The sequence below is a fragment of the Ambystoma mexicanum genome, chromosome 5p (assembly GCF_040938575.1).
Source record: "Ambystoma mexicanum isolate Mex_15411 chromosome 5p, UKY_AmexF1_1, whole genome shotgun sequence".
Lineage (NCBI taxonomy): Eukaryota > Metazoa > Chordata > Amphibia > Caudata > Ambystomatidae > Ambystoma > Ambystoma mexicanum.
The window spans coordinates 739969533-739984705 of record NC_090930.1 but is presented as its reverse complement, the minus strand read 5'-3'; the positions used below and the strand labels follow the sequence as shown (position 1 = coordinate 739984705).

The following is a 15173-nucleotide window of genomic DNA, read 5'->3' as shown; positions in this document are numbered from 1 at the left end:
CATCATGCTACAGAATATGTAGGCACCATGGTGTAATGGTTAGCACTCTGGACTCTGAATCCAGTGATCCGAGTTCAAATCTGGGTGGGACCTTGGGGCTGCTTCTCTTTTAGAGTTGCCTTTCATTTGCAGATAGATTTAACAGCAATCGCTTTGCTTTACAGCCCACTTTGATGGCAGTCTTCTTTGACCAAAGAATATTAATAGTTTCTGGGGATGACTCTCTTTTGCCACAAAGAAACTGCCCACTCTCATATGTCCAAAGCTCCAAGGTATAATGGCTATTAAACTGGCTTTTGATCTCAGCGATTTGCATTCAAAGCCCAGGAGGCCCCTAAAATCAGTTGAATTGTTTCCTGATAATTTAGAGTTTATTTCTTCTTTCGAGAAAGGTGGGATCCAAATAAAGTAAGTACATTAAAACAAGGGCACTTGATCAGTAAATGCACTACTTTCTAGAACGCATAACTCTTGTAAGTTATAAAAAGTTTGCTCTCCATACAGTTTGTCAGCTCAAAGAATTACATTTTTTACACATTTAATAAGACCATCAAATTGCTTGAAACATAGGAATGATTGTGAAAGTGAATATGATTCACCAAAATAATTGTATAACATGTTTTAATGTTAATAAAATAGGGCTTTTTCCAATCTTTTCACATCAATGTTGTTTCTGCATGTTCCAGTGAGCAGAGAATCTACTGCACATAGTGTGTACATTTTTCTTTCATAGAGTTAAGGTTGGACATTATTCATCTGTGGAAAATGTTTCTGAGAGATATCTGGATGCCCACTCTGATTGACCTTAGGGATTGTACATTAACGATATGTAGTTGCATCACTGTATTGGTATCAGGCATCAAAGTGCATTTAAATGTAATGTCGTGCAGAGAGAGAGAGAGTGTGAAAACGGCTACCTGAGTCGACTGAACATCTGAATATTAACTCTGTTGAATTGAAATTTTTGAAATTAGAAAATGGAGTGTAAGAGCAAGATAATGGTTCCACCGAGACTTGAACTCGATCGTTGGATTCAAAGTCCAAAGTGCTTACCATTACACCATGGAACCCTTGCGAGATGCACCTAAGAGCGTTGAATCAGAAATGGCAATATAGAGCACATTTACAATTTTTACAGATTCATAGTCCCAATTGACTGATATCATACAAACACAGCGATGTTGTCGATTGACGTTGTGCTAAAGCAATCTCTGTGCTTTATAGATCATGTAGATCAAATTCTTCCTCTTGAGGCATATGATTAAGCAATATTAAATATTGTTTCTGACTGCCTCTGTTTTGGCATAATGAAGTTCAGCATTTGCGTAAGTATTTAGGTTCCATGGTCTAATGGTTAGTAGGCTGGACTCTGAATTTAGTAATCCGACATGTTATAGCTATATTTTGTTTTCCTTTGGGTGTATTGTCATTTTATGCACATAGATTTCCTAGCAGTGGCTGTGATGAATAGTTCAATTTGATAGCAGCTTCCTTTTGAGAATTTGAAAAAAAAAGAATTAAATAGTCTCTCTGGATGACTCTGCTTTGATTTCTATGTGCACATTCCTTTTGCGTTTCAGAGGGATTGACCAACATACACAACAGTGCTTGGAAGACCTCTTCCTCCCTCATGGCATGTAAAGCTAACCTCTCTCCTACCTTGTGTTTTTTTACTTTTTAATTTCCCCTTCCGAGTCATGATCATGTAACTGAATTTACATTTTTAGATTTTAACTGCAGTAGTTGCTTGTTTTTCATTTTTATTTTTCGTGTACGCATACTGTCATGATCCCTGCTTCCAGGGGGTCAGGACTTGCCCCACAACCTTGGAAGCAGGCCCATGACTCTGATCCCAGGAACCAGCCAGTCCCTATAGGGACCCTCTGGACCTTGTCCTGGCGCCGGTGGCGCCAGGCTCATGATGGTGACTGGTCCCGGCACAGGAAGCGCCGGGCTCATATTAGATAAGAGTGCTTGGTGGACCTACCTGTAGCAGACCATGCTGCTTACTTACCAGCTAACTGGTCTCCTGATCCTTCTCTGCCTGGAACTACTTTTCCTGTCTGGGTGGAGCAAGAGCCACTCCCTGGAAGCAGAACACAGGAACTCTTCTAGAAATCTGGAACTCTTTTCTTACCTGGGTGGGGCCGTGGAAGGAGACGCCTAAGCACTACAGAAGGCTATTTAAACCACACCCGATTGGTTTCACGTGCTTCGCGTTATTCTGCAACTGCAGCAGGACGCTCACCGTGTCAGCTCCAGGAAACCTCCAGCTCCAGATCCTGTGAACACGAAATAACCTGCTGGAATCCAATCTTCAGTCTTCTTCAGTCTTCTGCAGCTCCTGCAAAACAAAGGCACAGGTTAGGCTAAAGTAAAGGCAGCAAATCTACTTACCTAATCCAACGGCAGCATCCAAGGCGCCTTTTTCTGCCTTTCTCTTCCGGCATCCGACATCTGCAAAGAGAAAGAACATTGGTTAGTAATATTCAACCACAAGTTCTGCTTACCTGTGTTACGCCTGTTCCAACTCAGCTCGCGCTGCATTCCGGCACCTGCAAGGCAAGATACATCGGTTAGTAACGCTTAGTTACAAGACTTCTTACCCGTCGCTTTCAATCTGTTCGCGCTGCACATCAGCACCTGCAAAGACAAAAGAGACATTACGGAGCATTCTCCAGCGCTAGTGCAGTCTTTCTACTTACGTGCCATTAGAAGGATAATCTTCATCGTCACAGCATCTGAAAAAGGAAAGACATAGACTTTACAGACGTAAGGCTTTTGAAGGAGAAGAGAACAATGCAAAAGGAACTTTAATACTTACAAGGCACGCTTGTGCATTAACGGCGTCTTCGCTCTCAGCAAATCCTCTGCTATCAAGAGGCAGAGCTCGCATCCAGTGAAGCAACTGGATCCAGCGCCCCTGCACAAGACGCAGGATGGAGAGCCCGGCATTTACCTATATAAGGTAAGCGCAATATCAACCCAGTTCCACGGGGAAAGAAAGGGCGAGAGGGGCTAGGAACTTTCCGAATCTTCCAAACACTAATACCTTGGTTTACCCTTGCAGACATCTCACTCTTCAGCTTAAACTGTCGGTGGGAAGGGGGACCAGTCCGGGAGCAAAACGAACCCTGCGCCTAACACTGAAGACAGTATCCACGCCAGATCAAGGCCGGCGCCTCCGGGGGAACCAGGTGAGCGTTACAGAACGCGAAGCCTTACCACAAAATTCCCGCCCAGGCGCAATGGAAACCTCAGACACAGACCAGTTGGCCCAATTACTCGGGGAGTTGAGGGCGGAAGTACACGCTGCACGTCAGGAAACAAATGCCCTAAGGAGGGAGTTAGTGGTCTCCAAAGAGCGAACAGACGATTTGGCTAGACAATTGCTGCAAGCCCAAGCAGGACAAATTCCTCTACCAACCCCAAGTGGGGGCCACGCTCCTCCAGCTTCCTCGAATCCAGTACAAATCAATCTACCAGGAAATATACCTTTGGCTCCGCCCGAACGCTTTTCAGGTGATTCAAAAAGGTTTGCTGTGTTCTTCAATCAATGTCGCTTGCACTTTTTGTGCAGACCCGCCGCTTTTCCAACGGACCAGGCTAAAGTGGCCTTCGTGCTCTCTTATCTCAGTGGCAGTGCCGCAGATTGGTCTGTTCCTTTAGTGTCTCAGGATGACCCCATTCTCCATAACTTCCAGGACTTCCAAGCCAGTATGGAGAAACTGTTCGCAAGGCACTATCAGGGACAGGCCTTGGACAATGAACTTCTTTCGCTACGACAGGGCAATCAAGATCTTCTGACTTATATTGCATCCTTTAACAGACTAGTGGTAGAAACCAGATGGCCGGAGGATAAGAGGATCACACTGTTTTACAGAGGTCTGCGTGGGGAATTAAAAGATGTTCTGGCTCAAGTGGTAAATCCTCCACAAGACTGTTCCGAATATATCGATCTGGTAGTGCAATTGGATCATCGACTTCAGAATCGGAAAGCCGATCGATCCAGATTTGAAACCCGACTTTTTTCAAGGCCACAAAGTTCTACGAAAGGAACTGATTCCGTGGAACCCATGCAAATAGGGGGTGTAAAAGGACCTTTAACCCAAAAGGAGAGGGAAAGGAGGAGACAACTGCAATTATGCCTCTATTGCGGAAACTCAGGGCACTTTCTTCGAGATTGTCCAGTGAAGCCCAAGAAGAAGATAGTAGGGGCGTCTGATAAAGGTACCGAGAATTCTGAGCCGGGAAACGACCTCGCCCGGCAAGTGTAGAGGTCCGCTTGCCGAGCGTTAAAACCAGTTCTTTGACCTTGCATTTCATCATGCCCATGGTCCTCGTGAGTCCTGAACAACCTAATCGTATGCATGCCATTAAAGCATACATTGACAGTGGCGCAATCGGGAATTACTTGGACTGTGAGCTGGCCGCCAGGATGAATCTGTCTCTTTGTCCAAAGACGGTGAAAGACGTCATTACCACCGTGGATGGGACGGAAATAGCTTCCGGACCCGTAACTCACACCACCATGGAAGTAACGTTAGTAAGCCAAGATGGGCATCAAGAGAAGATCGTGTTTGATGTGATCAAGGCCCCTCAGTTTCAAGTCATCTTGGGAGTTCCTTGGTTGGAGAAACACAATCCTCAAATTGATTGGCGAGCAAAGACAATACGGTTTCCAGAATGCGCTTCTACCTGCTACCCTCAGCTCTCCACCAAACTAGCTGCAACTGTTTCTGAGAGTCCGCAACTGCCTCCTGAATACCAGGAATTCCAAGATGTCTTTCGGAAAGACCAAGCTAATTCTTTGCCTCCTCACAGATCATACGACTGTCAGATAGACCTGATTCCCGGATCCACTCCTCCGTGCAGTCGGATTTATGCCCTTACTGAACCTGAAAATCTCCACCTAAGGCAATATTTGGACCAGTACCTGGCTAACGGATTCATCCGTCCTTCGAAGTCCCCGGCCTCCTCAGCTCTGTTCTTCGTGCCAAAAAAGGAGGGAGACTTAAGAACGTGTATAGACTACCACGCCCTGAACCAGATTACAATTAAGAACAGGTATCCATTGCCATTGATCCCAGAACTACTTGACCAAGTCAAAAACGCCTGCATATATACTAAGTTAGACCTCAGAGGAGCCTACCATTTGGTGCGAATAAAGGAGGGCGATGAATGGAAGACGGCCTTTCGTACCAAGTATGGACTGTTCGAGTATCAAGTGATGCCCTTCGGGTTGTGTAACGCACCGGCCGCATTCCAGTTCTTTATGAATGACGTGCTCCGTGAACTCATTGATGTGTGTGTAGTTGTATACATTGACGACATTCTGGTTTATTCGTCTTCTGAGGCAGAACACTCAAAACATGTAACCGCAGTACTGGAGAGGCTCCGCAAACACAAACTTTTTGCAAAATTAGAGAAGTGCGTCTTTCATGTTACGGAGGTCGAATTTCTGGGATTTATCTTGTCACCTAACGGAGTTCACATGGACTCGAGGAAAGTAGATGCAATAATCAAGTGGTCCTCACCATCATCTGTAAAAGGGGTTCAAAGTATGTTGGGCTTCGCCAACTTCTATCGCAGGTTTATTCCAGACTTTTCTCGGGTAGTCCAACCCATTACAGCTCTCCTCAGAAAAAACAAACGTTTTGAATGGTCTACTGAGGCAGAACAAGCCTTTCAGGAGCTAAAGACTAAATTTACCTCAGCCCCGATTTTAAAACATCCCCGCCCGGAACTACCTTACATCGTCGAGACCGATGCCTCCAGCCTTGCTATGGGAGCAGTGCTTTCACAAAGAGATCCAGAAACCAACCAGTTGCACCCCGTGGCGTTTTGGTCTCGTAAATTATCAGCCCCAGAAATCAATTACACCATTACCGACAAGGAACTGTTGGCTATTAAGTCCGCCTTTAAGGCCTGGCGGCATTATCTCTTAGGAGCCCGACACACAGTCACTGTCATTACTGACCATCGTAATCTACAGTATCTTAAATCAGCCAAAGCTCAATCCTCCAGACAACTTCGCTGGGCATTATTTTTTGCCGAATTTGATTTTATAATCACCTACCGACCAGGCAATAAGAATGGTAAAGCGGATGCCCTCTCTCGAATCGGAGTAGAGGAACACATGGTTAACCCTGAGCTCGTACCTATTATTCCTGAACAAAGAATCCTGGGTTTGATCAGCATGCAATCCATTGAAGAAATTGAAAACCAGGTTAAACAACTTGTAACTCCAATGGACATACAAAAATGGCAGCTTCGGGGGGAAGACTTCACAGTAAAGAACGACTTATTATACTTCAAGGAACGACTTTATCTACCCTGTACCAGCTTACAAAATCAAGTCATCTCTTGTTATCACGACTCCTTAATGGAAGGACACCCGGGTATGGCCAAGACCTCGGAAAAGGTCAAGCGTCACTTTTGGTGGCCATCTTGGAGAAAAGACATCAGAAACTTTGTCAGGTCCTGTGGAGTGTGCGCCCAGAACAAGAGTCCTAAGGAAAAACCAGCAGGCCTCTTACAACCACTTGAAATCCCACCTCATCCCTGGCATACCCTTTCCATGGACTTTATCACCGATTTACCTCCCTGTTCCGGATACAATACAATCCTGGTAATCGTAGACTTATTTTCAAAAATGGCACATTTCATCCCACTAAAGGGGTTACCGTCAGCAGCAATCCTGGCTCGAGAATTTCTTGAAAACATTGTTCGGTTGCACGGCTTTCCTTCAGTTTTAATCTCAGACAGAGGAAGTCAATTCATCTCCCACTTCTGGCGGAGTTGCTGTCGGTTAGCTCAAATTGATGTGAGGCTTTCCACCAGTCACCACCCACAAACCGATGGTCAGACCGAAAGGACCAATCAGACTTTGGAACAGTACCTACGCTGCATGCTGCAACAGACAGGAGGAACTTGGAAGGACATCCTTTGGATAGCCGAGTACGCTTACAATAACTCAGTCCACTCTGGAACCGGAAAGACCCCGTTTTTTCTTTTGTATGGTAATCATCCTCGAACCTCTAACCTGGATCCACCTCAGGATCTTGGAACACCAGCAGTTGACCACCTACATTCAACCATCACCCAAGCCTTCAAGGAAGCTACTAGCCACCTTCAAAGGGCCAAGGAACAATACAAGAAAGGGGCAGATCAACATCGAAAGGAAGCCCCTCAATACCAAATTGGAGATCAAGTCTGGTTATCTACCAAATATTTACCCCTAAAGGGACCACGCACCTTTAACCCAAGATACCTGGGACCCTACTCTTTTACTGCCATAATAAATCCAGTAGCGGTCAAATTGGATTTACCCCCTCGCATGAAAATGCACCCAGTCTTCCATGTTTCACTACTAAAACCAGTTCAACCGGAAACCCGATTGACTAAATCTCCTGAACCTATCCTAGTTGACGGAGAACTTGAGTTTGAAATCAAAAATATCCTGGATTCCAAGATCTCCAAATCAAAACTACACTACCTGATTGACTGGAAAGGCTACGGCCCCCAAGAAAGATCTTGGGAACCTGCAGAACATGTACACGCACCCCGACTAATCAAGAAATTTCATCGGACATTTCCTAACAGACCAAGACCTCCGGAGAAGTCAACCTTGGGAGGGGCCTTGAGGGGGGGTGCTGTCATGATCCCTGCTTCCAGGGGGTCAGGACTTGCCCCACGACCTTGGAAGCAGGCCCATGACTCTGATCCCAGGAACCAGCCAGTCCCTATAGGGACCCTCTGGACCTTGTCCTGGCGCCGGTGGCGCCAGGCTCATGATGGTGACTGGTCCCGGCACAGGAAGCGCCGGGCTCATATTAGATAAGAGTGCTTGGTGGACCTACCTGTAGCAGACCATGCTGCTTACTTACCAGCTAACTGGTCTCCTGATCCTTCTCTGCCTGGAACTACTTTTCCTGTCTGGGTGGAGCAAGAGCCACTCCCTGGAAGCAGAACACAGGAACTCTTCTAGAAATCTGGAACTCTTTTCTTACCTGGGTGGGGCCGTGGAAGGAGACGCCTAAGCACTACAGAAGGCTATTTAAACCACACCCGATTGGTTTCACGTGCTTCGCGTTATTCTACATCTGCAGCAGGACGCTCACCGTGTCAGCTCCAGGAAACCTCCAGCTCCAGATCCTGTGAACACGAAATAACCTGCTGGAATCCTATCTTCAGTCTTCTTCAGTCTTCTGCAGCTCCTGCAAAACAAAGGCACAGGTTAGGCTAAAGTAAAGGCAGCAAATCTACTTACCTAATCCAACGGCAGCATCCAAGGCGCCTTTTTCTGCCTTTCTCTTCCGGCATCCGACATCTGCAAAGAGAAAGAACATTGGTTAGTAATATTCAACCACAAGTTCTGCTTACCTGTGTTACGCCTGTTCCAACTCAGCTTGCGCTGCATTCCGGCACCTGCAAGGCAAGATACATCGGTTAGTAACGCTTAGTTACAAGACTTCTTACCCGTCGCTTTCAATCTGTTCGCGCTGCACTTCAGCACCTGCAAAGACAAAAGAGACATTACGGAGCATTCTCCAGCGCTAGTGCAGTCTTTCTACTTACGTGCCATTAGAAGGATAATCTTCATCGTCACAGCATCTGAAAAAGGAAAGACATAGACTTTACAGACTTAAGGCTTTTGAAGGAGAAGAGAACAATGCAAAATGAACTTTAATACTTACAAGGCACGCTCGTGCATTAACGGCGTCTTCGCTCTCAGCAAATCCTCTGCTATCAAGAGGCAGAGCTCGCATCCAGTGAAGCAACTGGATCCAGCGCCCCTGCACAAGACGCAGGATGGAGAGCCCGGCATTTACCTATATAAGGTAAGCGCAATATCAACCCAGTTCCACTGGGAAAGAAAGGGCGAGAGGGGCTAGGAACTTTCCGAATCTTCCAAACACTAATACCTTGGTTTACCCTTGCAGACATCTCACTCTTCAGCTTAAACTGTCGGTGGGAAGGGGGACCAGTCCGGGAGCAAAACGAACCCTGCGCCTAACACTGAAGACAGTATCCACGCCAGATCAAGGCCGGCGCCTCCGGGGGAACCAGGTGAGCGTTACACATACATCCCTTTTTGTGGGGAGGGGGGAGTGATGTCTGTTTACTTATATTAGCTAATATAGGTCATTTTATGTCCGCTTACAATATGTGTCAGGATTTTTTATGTCGTTTCCAATCAATGTCTAATATCAAGTGGTTTGCAGCAGTCATACAAAGGCACGTAACACCCCCAAAACACCTACATAAGTTAGAAATACTCGGAAAGAGTACTCAGTTTATGAAAAGGCGGTGAATCCCAAATAGAACTGTAAATGTAAGCTAGCAAGCAGACCGTGCACCCATGTTTGGAACTATGTCCTGTGTGTTGCCCTCTATTAACAGAACAAGGTAACTGCAGCCCATGTCACATAAAATAGAAAGTAGAGATTATGCAAATTAACTCCCAGAAGAGCCTGGTGTCACCCCAAAAGGTGTCATGCTTTTCACACCAAGAAACATCCACACATAGATCCCCGCGAACCTCAAAAACGTACAGGAAACCCTGTCCAGCGCTTTGCTCCCAGAGGAGATAAGGTTGAAAAACCACCCTATGTTAAAAGTGTCCATAATCCATGCCAGCTGCCCTGTCTATAGAACCTGGCCGTTCGTGGCCGATCAGGGACTAGGGGCATGAGTGGAAGGGTTTAACCTGCCTGGGTTCTTGGGCATGGTTTCATCATGCCTCAGTTTACAATGGCACTCTGCCGCTTTGTCAGGCTTTAAAGAAGCCTGACTCCTGCAGAGCAAAAGATCTGATTATTTCCTTACATGTTTTGTATGTAAGAATGCGGATGGTGCTCTGAGCCTCCTATGGTGGTTATTAAGCATGGTATACATACCATAGCATGTAACTGTGCCTACAAATGGAACATTTTGTTCATTTATTAGGGAGTTGTGAAAATGGCAAAATCAAATTGCCATTACTGACACAGACCAGCTGCCGCTGTCCGGACATTTGGTCGAAAGACATTTGGTCGAAAGACATTTGGTCGACGTATTTTGGTCGAAAACCAAATGGTTGATTTTTTTTTAATTTATATATATATTTTTTAGGTTGTAGTTTAGGGGAAAAAAGGGTTTTTTAGAAAAAAAAGGGGGTTGAGGGACCCCCCCAAACAGCCCCCCCCCAAAAAAAAATGTGAAAATAAAAAACAAAAAAAATTCGACCATTTGGTTTTCGACCAAATGGTGTCGACCAAATGTCCTGTCGCCGAATTTTTTTCGACGAAATGTCTGGCAACCCAGCTGCCGACTGTTGCTATTGACAGGAGTTCCAGGTGAATAAACTGAGGAGATCACCAGTTCAATTACCTGTGAACGCAATATGAAGCTTATTCACAACCAGTTCATGCCCGTTCTCTCCATTTTGGCTTTCTGGCTGGCCGAGGGGCCCTTCAGTAATGTTCTTTGCTAACCATTACACCATGGGCCCCTTGCTGGTGCAACCTGACAGAGTTGTAACAGAAATGAGAATCAAGATCTCATGCATCATTTAAACAAACTCATATTACTAGCCCACGGATATTGTGCAAATGTGGAACTGTTTAGTTGGTTGTTGCGCAATAGCAAACTCTTTGCTTTACAGCTCATTTGGATAGGATTCTTCCTCTGGAGGCATAAGATAAAAGAATATTGCATACATTCTCTTAAAGGCTCTTTTTTTGCTGCAATGACGTTCATCATATCACTAAGTACGTAGGTTCCATGGTGTAATGGTTAGCACTCTGGACTCTGAATCCAGCGATCCAAGTTCAAATCTCGGTAGGACCTTGGGAATTACTGTGTTTGTTTTCCTCTCAGTGTCTTGTTTTAACGCAGATTTGTTTTAATAGCAATGACGCTGCTGTGTCGCCCACTTTCATAGCATTATTCCCTGGGTGCAGTTGAAAAAAGAAAGATTTTCCATGAATGACGCTCTTTAGCCACAATGAAACCCACCACTTTCTGTGGTGTGAAAGACCCATGGTGTAATGGTAGCACCCTGGAGGTTGAATCCAATAATTTGCATTCAAATCTCTGTAAGAGCTTACCATCAGTCGAACCTTTCCCTTATCGTTTATTGTGGATGTCTTCTTTGAAGAAAGGTATGATCCAACTAAAGTAAGTACATTCACGAATGGGCCCTTGGTCGGTACAAACAGTATTTATACACCTCAGGCCTTTTGTGAATTAAGAAAAGTGTGTTCTTCGTTCTATTTTTCATCTCAAACTGATACCTTCATTTTACAAACATGTAAAGACTGTTAAGACGCTTGATTAATATCATTGATTCTGAATGTGGTCGCTTTTCATAGGATTAACTCTTTAACAATTTTGAAAGAGAATGGCGATACATAGAGCTGCTTTTCCCAAAATGGTATTATTAAGGTTGTTGCTGCATCTTCAAGTAAAAAGAGAATCCATTGGGTCACAGATTGAGCATGTTTCTTAACATTGAGTTAAGTTTGAAAATTTCAAATCTTTTATGTATGTTTCCGATGCAGATCTGCCCATCGACTCAGAGTGACCTCACTGTTCATACATTTAAAAAAAATGCATAAAGGTTAAGGTGCTAGGCACAAAAGTGGATTTTTATGAAAAGTTATGCCAGAGAGTGAGAGCGAAAATGAATACCCTACACCACTAACCTTATGAATATTACTATCTTTGGTCTATAATTTAAGACAAAAAGGAGACAAAATGTGTTAGAGCAAGAGAGAGGTTCCAAGTCCAAAGTGCTAACCATTACACCATGGAACCCTTGTTGGGCAGCGCTTCATAAGGGCAATGAGAATATAGGGCACAGTCAAGATTTTTACTGACCTATAGTAACCGTTTACTGATATTATATCGAAATCGAAGCCGCACTGTTGCTGTTGGATGCTTTGCAATCGCAAAGTATTGGCTTCATGCCTCATTTGGATCAAATTCTTCCTCTGGAGTCTAATGATATAGGAATATTACATATGTTCTCTGATGTGCTCTGTTTTGCCAGAATGAAGTGCATCATGCTACGGAATATGTAGGTTCCATGGTGTAATGGTTAGCACTCTGGACCCTGAATCCAGCGATCCGAGTTCAAATCTCGGTGGGACCTTGGGGCTGCTTCTCTTTTAGAGTTGCCTTTCATTTGCAGATAGATATAACAGCAATAGCTTTGCTTTACAGCCCACTTTGATGGCAGTCTTCTTTGACCAAAGAATATTAATAGTTTCTGGGGATGACTCTCTTTTGCCACAAAGAAACTGCCCACTCTCATATCTCCAAAGCTCCAAGGTATAATGGCTATTAAACTGGCTTTTGATCTCAGCGATTTGCATTCAAAGCCCAGGAGGCCCCTAAAATCAGTTGAATTGTTTCCTGATAATTTAGAGTTTATTTCTTCTTTCGAGAAAGGTGTGATCCAAATAAAGTAAGTACATTTAAACAAGGGCACTTGATCAGTAAATGCACTACTTTCTAGAACTCATAACTCTTGTAAGTTATAAAAAGTTTGCTCTCCATACAGTTTGTCAGCTCAAAGAATTACATTTTTTACACATTTAATAAGACCATCAAATTGCTTGAAAGATAGGAATGATTGTGAAAGTGAATATGATTCACTAAAATAATTGTATAACATTTTTTAATGTTAATAAAATAGGGCTTTTTCCAATCTTTTCACATCAGTGTTGTTTCTGCATGTTCCAGTGAGCAGAGAATCTACTGCACATAGTGTGTACATTTTTCTTTTCATAGAGTTAAGGTTGGACATTATTCATCTGTGGAAAATGTTTCTGAGAGATATCTGGGTGCCCACTCTGATTGACCTTAGGGATTGTACATAACAATATGTAGTTGCATCACTGTATTGGTATCAGGCACCAAAGTGCATTTAAAGGCATGGTCTAGTAAAAAATGTTATTGTCCCTACGGGTCGGCCATGTTTTTTTAAGGCTAAATGGCTCGATTTTAGAAAACATTCCTATGGACCTTACCCGAGTTTTCGTCCATTAAACGTACGCGAAAACAAGCACCAGGGAGCCGCCATTTTCTGATAATCCTATCTTTTCCCCGATCGCCCTGGCTGACCTGCTTTTGCGGCACTAAATCAATTCCCCCGCCACTGAGCCTGACATTATCAAAACATTCATATTCCCCGCCTCTCCCCGTGACGTTACTGTGCTGCGTAGGCAAACGCGCCCAGTCGTCTTCTGCGCGACTCCACACAGAACCCGGAAATCAACACAGATCAACTCACAACACAGCGCGCCACAATTCGGAATATGAAACTGTACTTTAAAATGAAACAGCAACACGGTACATTTGGTAAAGTACATTTATTTGACATTAAATGTTTAGAGAATATTCAGCAATTGACATATGAACTCCGGAAGCCATTTATTTTCTTTTATCTGTATCCGCAATAACTGTTCCGTTTCATCTTGAGTCACGCGCTGTTCCTTTATGGTACACAGGGTGTTCATTTTCGTAAAAAGAATCACTTTGGAAGAACGGTGAACCGCAAGGCTGTTCCATCAACTAGGGACTAGTCCAGCCTAAAGGTTGATATGTTGCTTCTAGCCACTAGTACAGCGTAAGGGCATGTGGGCCCTTGGCGATCGTCCCATAATATGGTGATCGTGCTCCAGTTGTTGACACGAAGCTGCAGGTGTCTGCTGAAGAATCCATCCGCCGGTGTCTCAAACAGATGGCAGTGGCAGTAAGGGATCAAATACCTGTTATGAAAACAAAAAAATGATAATTAGTCTCGCTAGCCAAACTTCATTAATATTACTCATTTTATTTATTACGACCGATCAGAAACTATTTGCTTGCAAGGATAGTTCAATGGAGTATGTTCGTCTCTAAAATTAATGCGAAAAGTAACGAGATAAATCGAGGCCAACACACAATGATAAACAACAGTCTACATGCGTGAGGAATGATATGATATATGATATGGCATTTGTAACGCGCCTATACTCAAGTGTTTCTAGGCGTGACGAGGCAGGTGGGGAACAAGGGCAGACAGACAACGATCCTACTAGGCCAGGTGTCTTTCTGATCGCGCATGGGGAAGGGCTGTACATGGTTAGTTGAATACAAATTAAATAATAGGGCCAGCTGGTGGCAAGTGCAAGGTAAATGCCGGGAGAAGGGGCTGAAGGATACAGAGACAGTCCCGTAGTGCAGGGAAAAGTGGCTGGGCCAAGGAGTGAGATCGGTGAGACCAGTGGACCTGCATGCCCATGTGCCCACTACGAACAGTTTTACTTGCTTTTCCTAGCTCTTCATTCATTCATTTATTCATGCATCCATTCATTAAATCTTCATTCCGGTATAAAAGCGTGTAAAGATTTATTTACATTATATTTGAAATTTCCATTGTGTCTCTTCGTAATGCAGTCTGTAAAACGGACCGTGCTCTTGACAATGATTTTTCGTATACTGACCTAAAACTGAAACTCGGTCTAGTTTCTGAATTTTCTGCCTTATCGTCTCTTACGTTATTGTGCACTCCCTTCAAATGTAGTTCTTTCGGCATGGTCCCTGTCTCAAGGTCAAAAAACAATAGACCCTTATACTTCCAGTGCGACTTGTGGGCCTCATCTGGGCGCTGTCCTTCGCATTCTTTATTTGCAACATCACGTAGTATAGGCATCTGTGAGAACTTGAAGTTTAGAATCCGTCTATGTAGTGCGCCTCAATGTGCAAATGCGAACTGGCTTCTCTCCCAAATGCCACGGCCCGCTTGGCTGGCGCGTTCTAAGTGCCCCAATTTTGCCCCTGTTGTCTGCGAGCTTTGCAGCCCAAATTGAGACATTTAATTTTTGGCGGAAGGTCAGGTAAAGTATTAAGTACCACAGGAGTTGAGTTAAAAGTGAGATTTATTGTTTGTTTGTTTGTTGTATTATTTGCAATGAGCAAGCCTCCCCTCCGTTAACAGTGCGCAGCATTTACATTTACATGAGATGAGACATGAGAAAAATATATACATACACATATGTGAGGTGAATAGAGAGAATTCAAAGATGACACCCAGCTTGTTCGCCACCCATGATGGTGAAGGTTGGGGTTAGGTTTACAGGTACACTGTACAATAACATTTATTTACAAAAAGACAATCGTATTGCAATTATTTAAACCGG

At 44.1% G+C, this 15173-nt stretch overlaps 3 non-coding genes across 3 annotated transcripts; 2 read left to right on the top strand and 1 right to left on the bottom strand.

Annotated features, from left to right (window-relative positions):
• Positions 1 to 999: 999 nt before the first annotated feature.
• On the bottom strand, positions 1000 to 1070 carry TRNAQ-UUG (transfer RNA glutamine (anticodon UUG)). The gene has a single exon. It is a non-coding gene; the product is annotated as a tRNA-Gln (tRNA).
• Positions 1071 to 10761: 9691 nt separating this feature from the next.
• TRNAQ-CUG (transfer RNA glutamine (anticodon CUG)) lies at positions 10762 to 10833 on the top strand. The gene has a single exon. It is a non-coding gene; the product is annotated as a tRNA-Gln (tRNA).
• Positions 10834 to 12067: 1234 nt separating this feature from the next.
• TRNAQ-CUG (transfer RNA glutamine (anticodon CUG)) lies at positions 12068 to 12139 on the top strand. The gene has a single exon. It is a non-coding gene; the product is annotated as a tRNA-Gln (tRNA).
• Positions 12140 to 15173: the final 3034 nt, after the last annotated feature.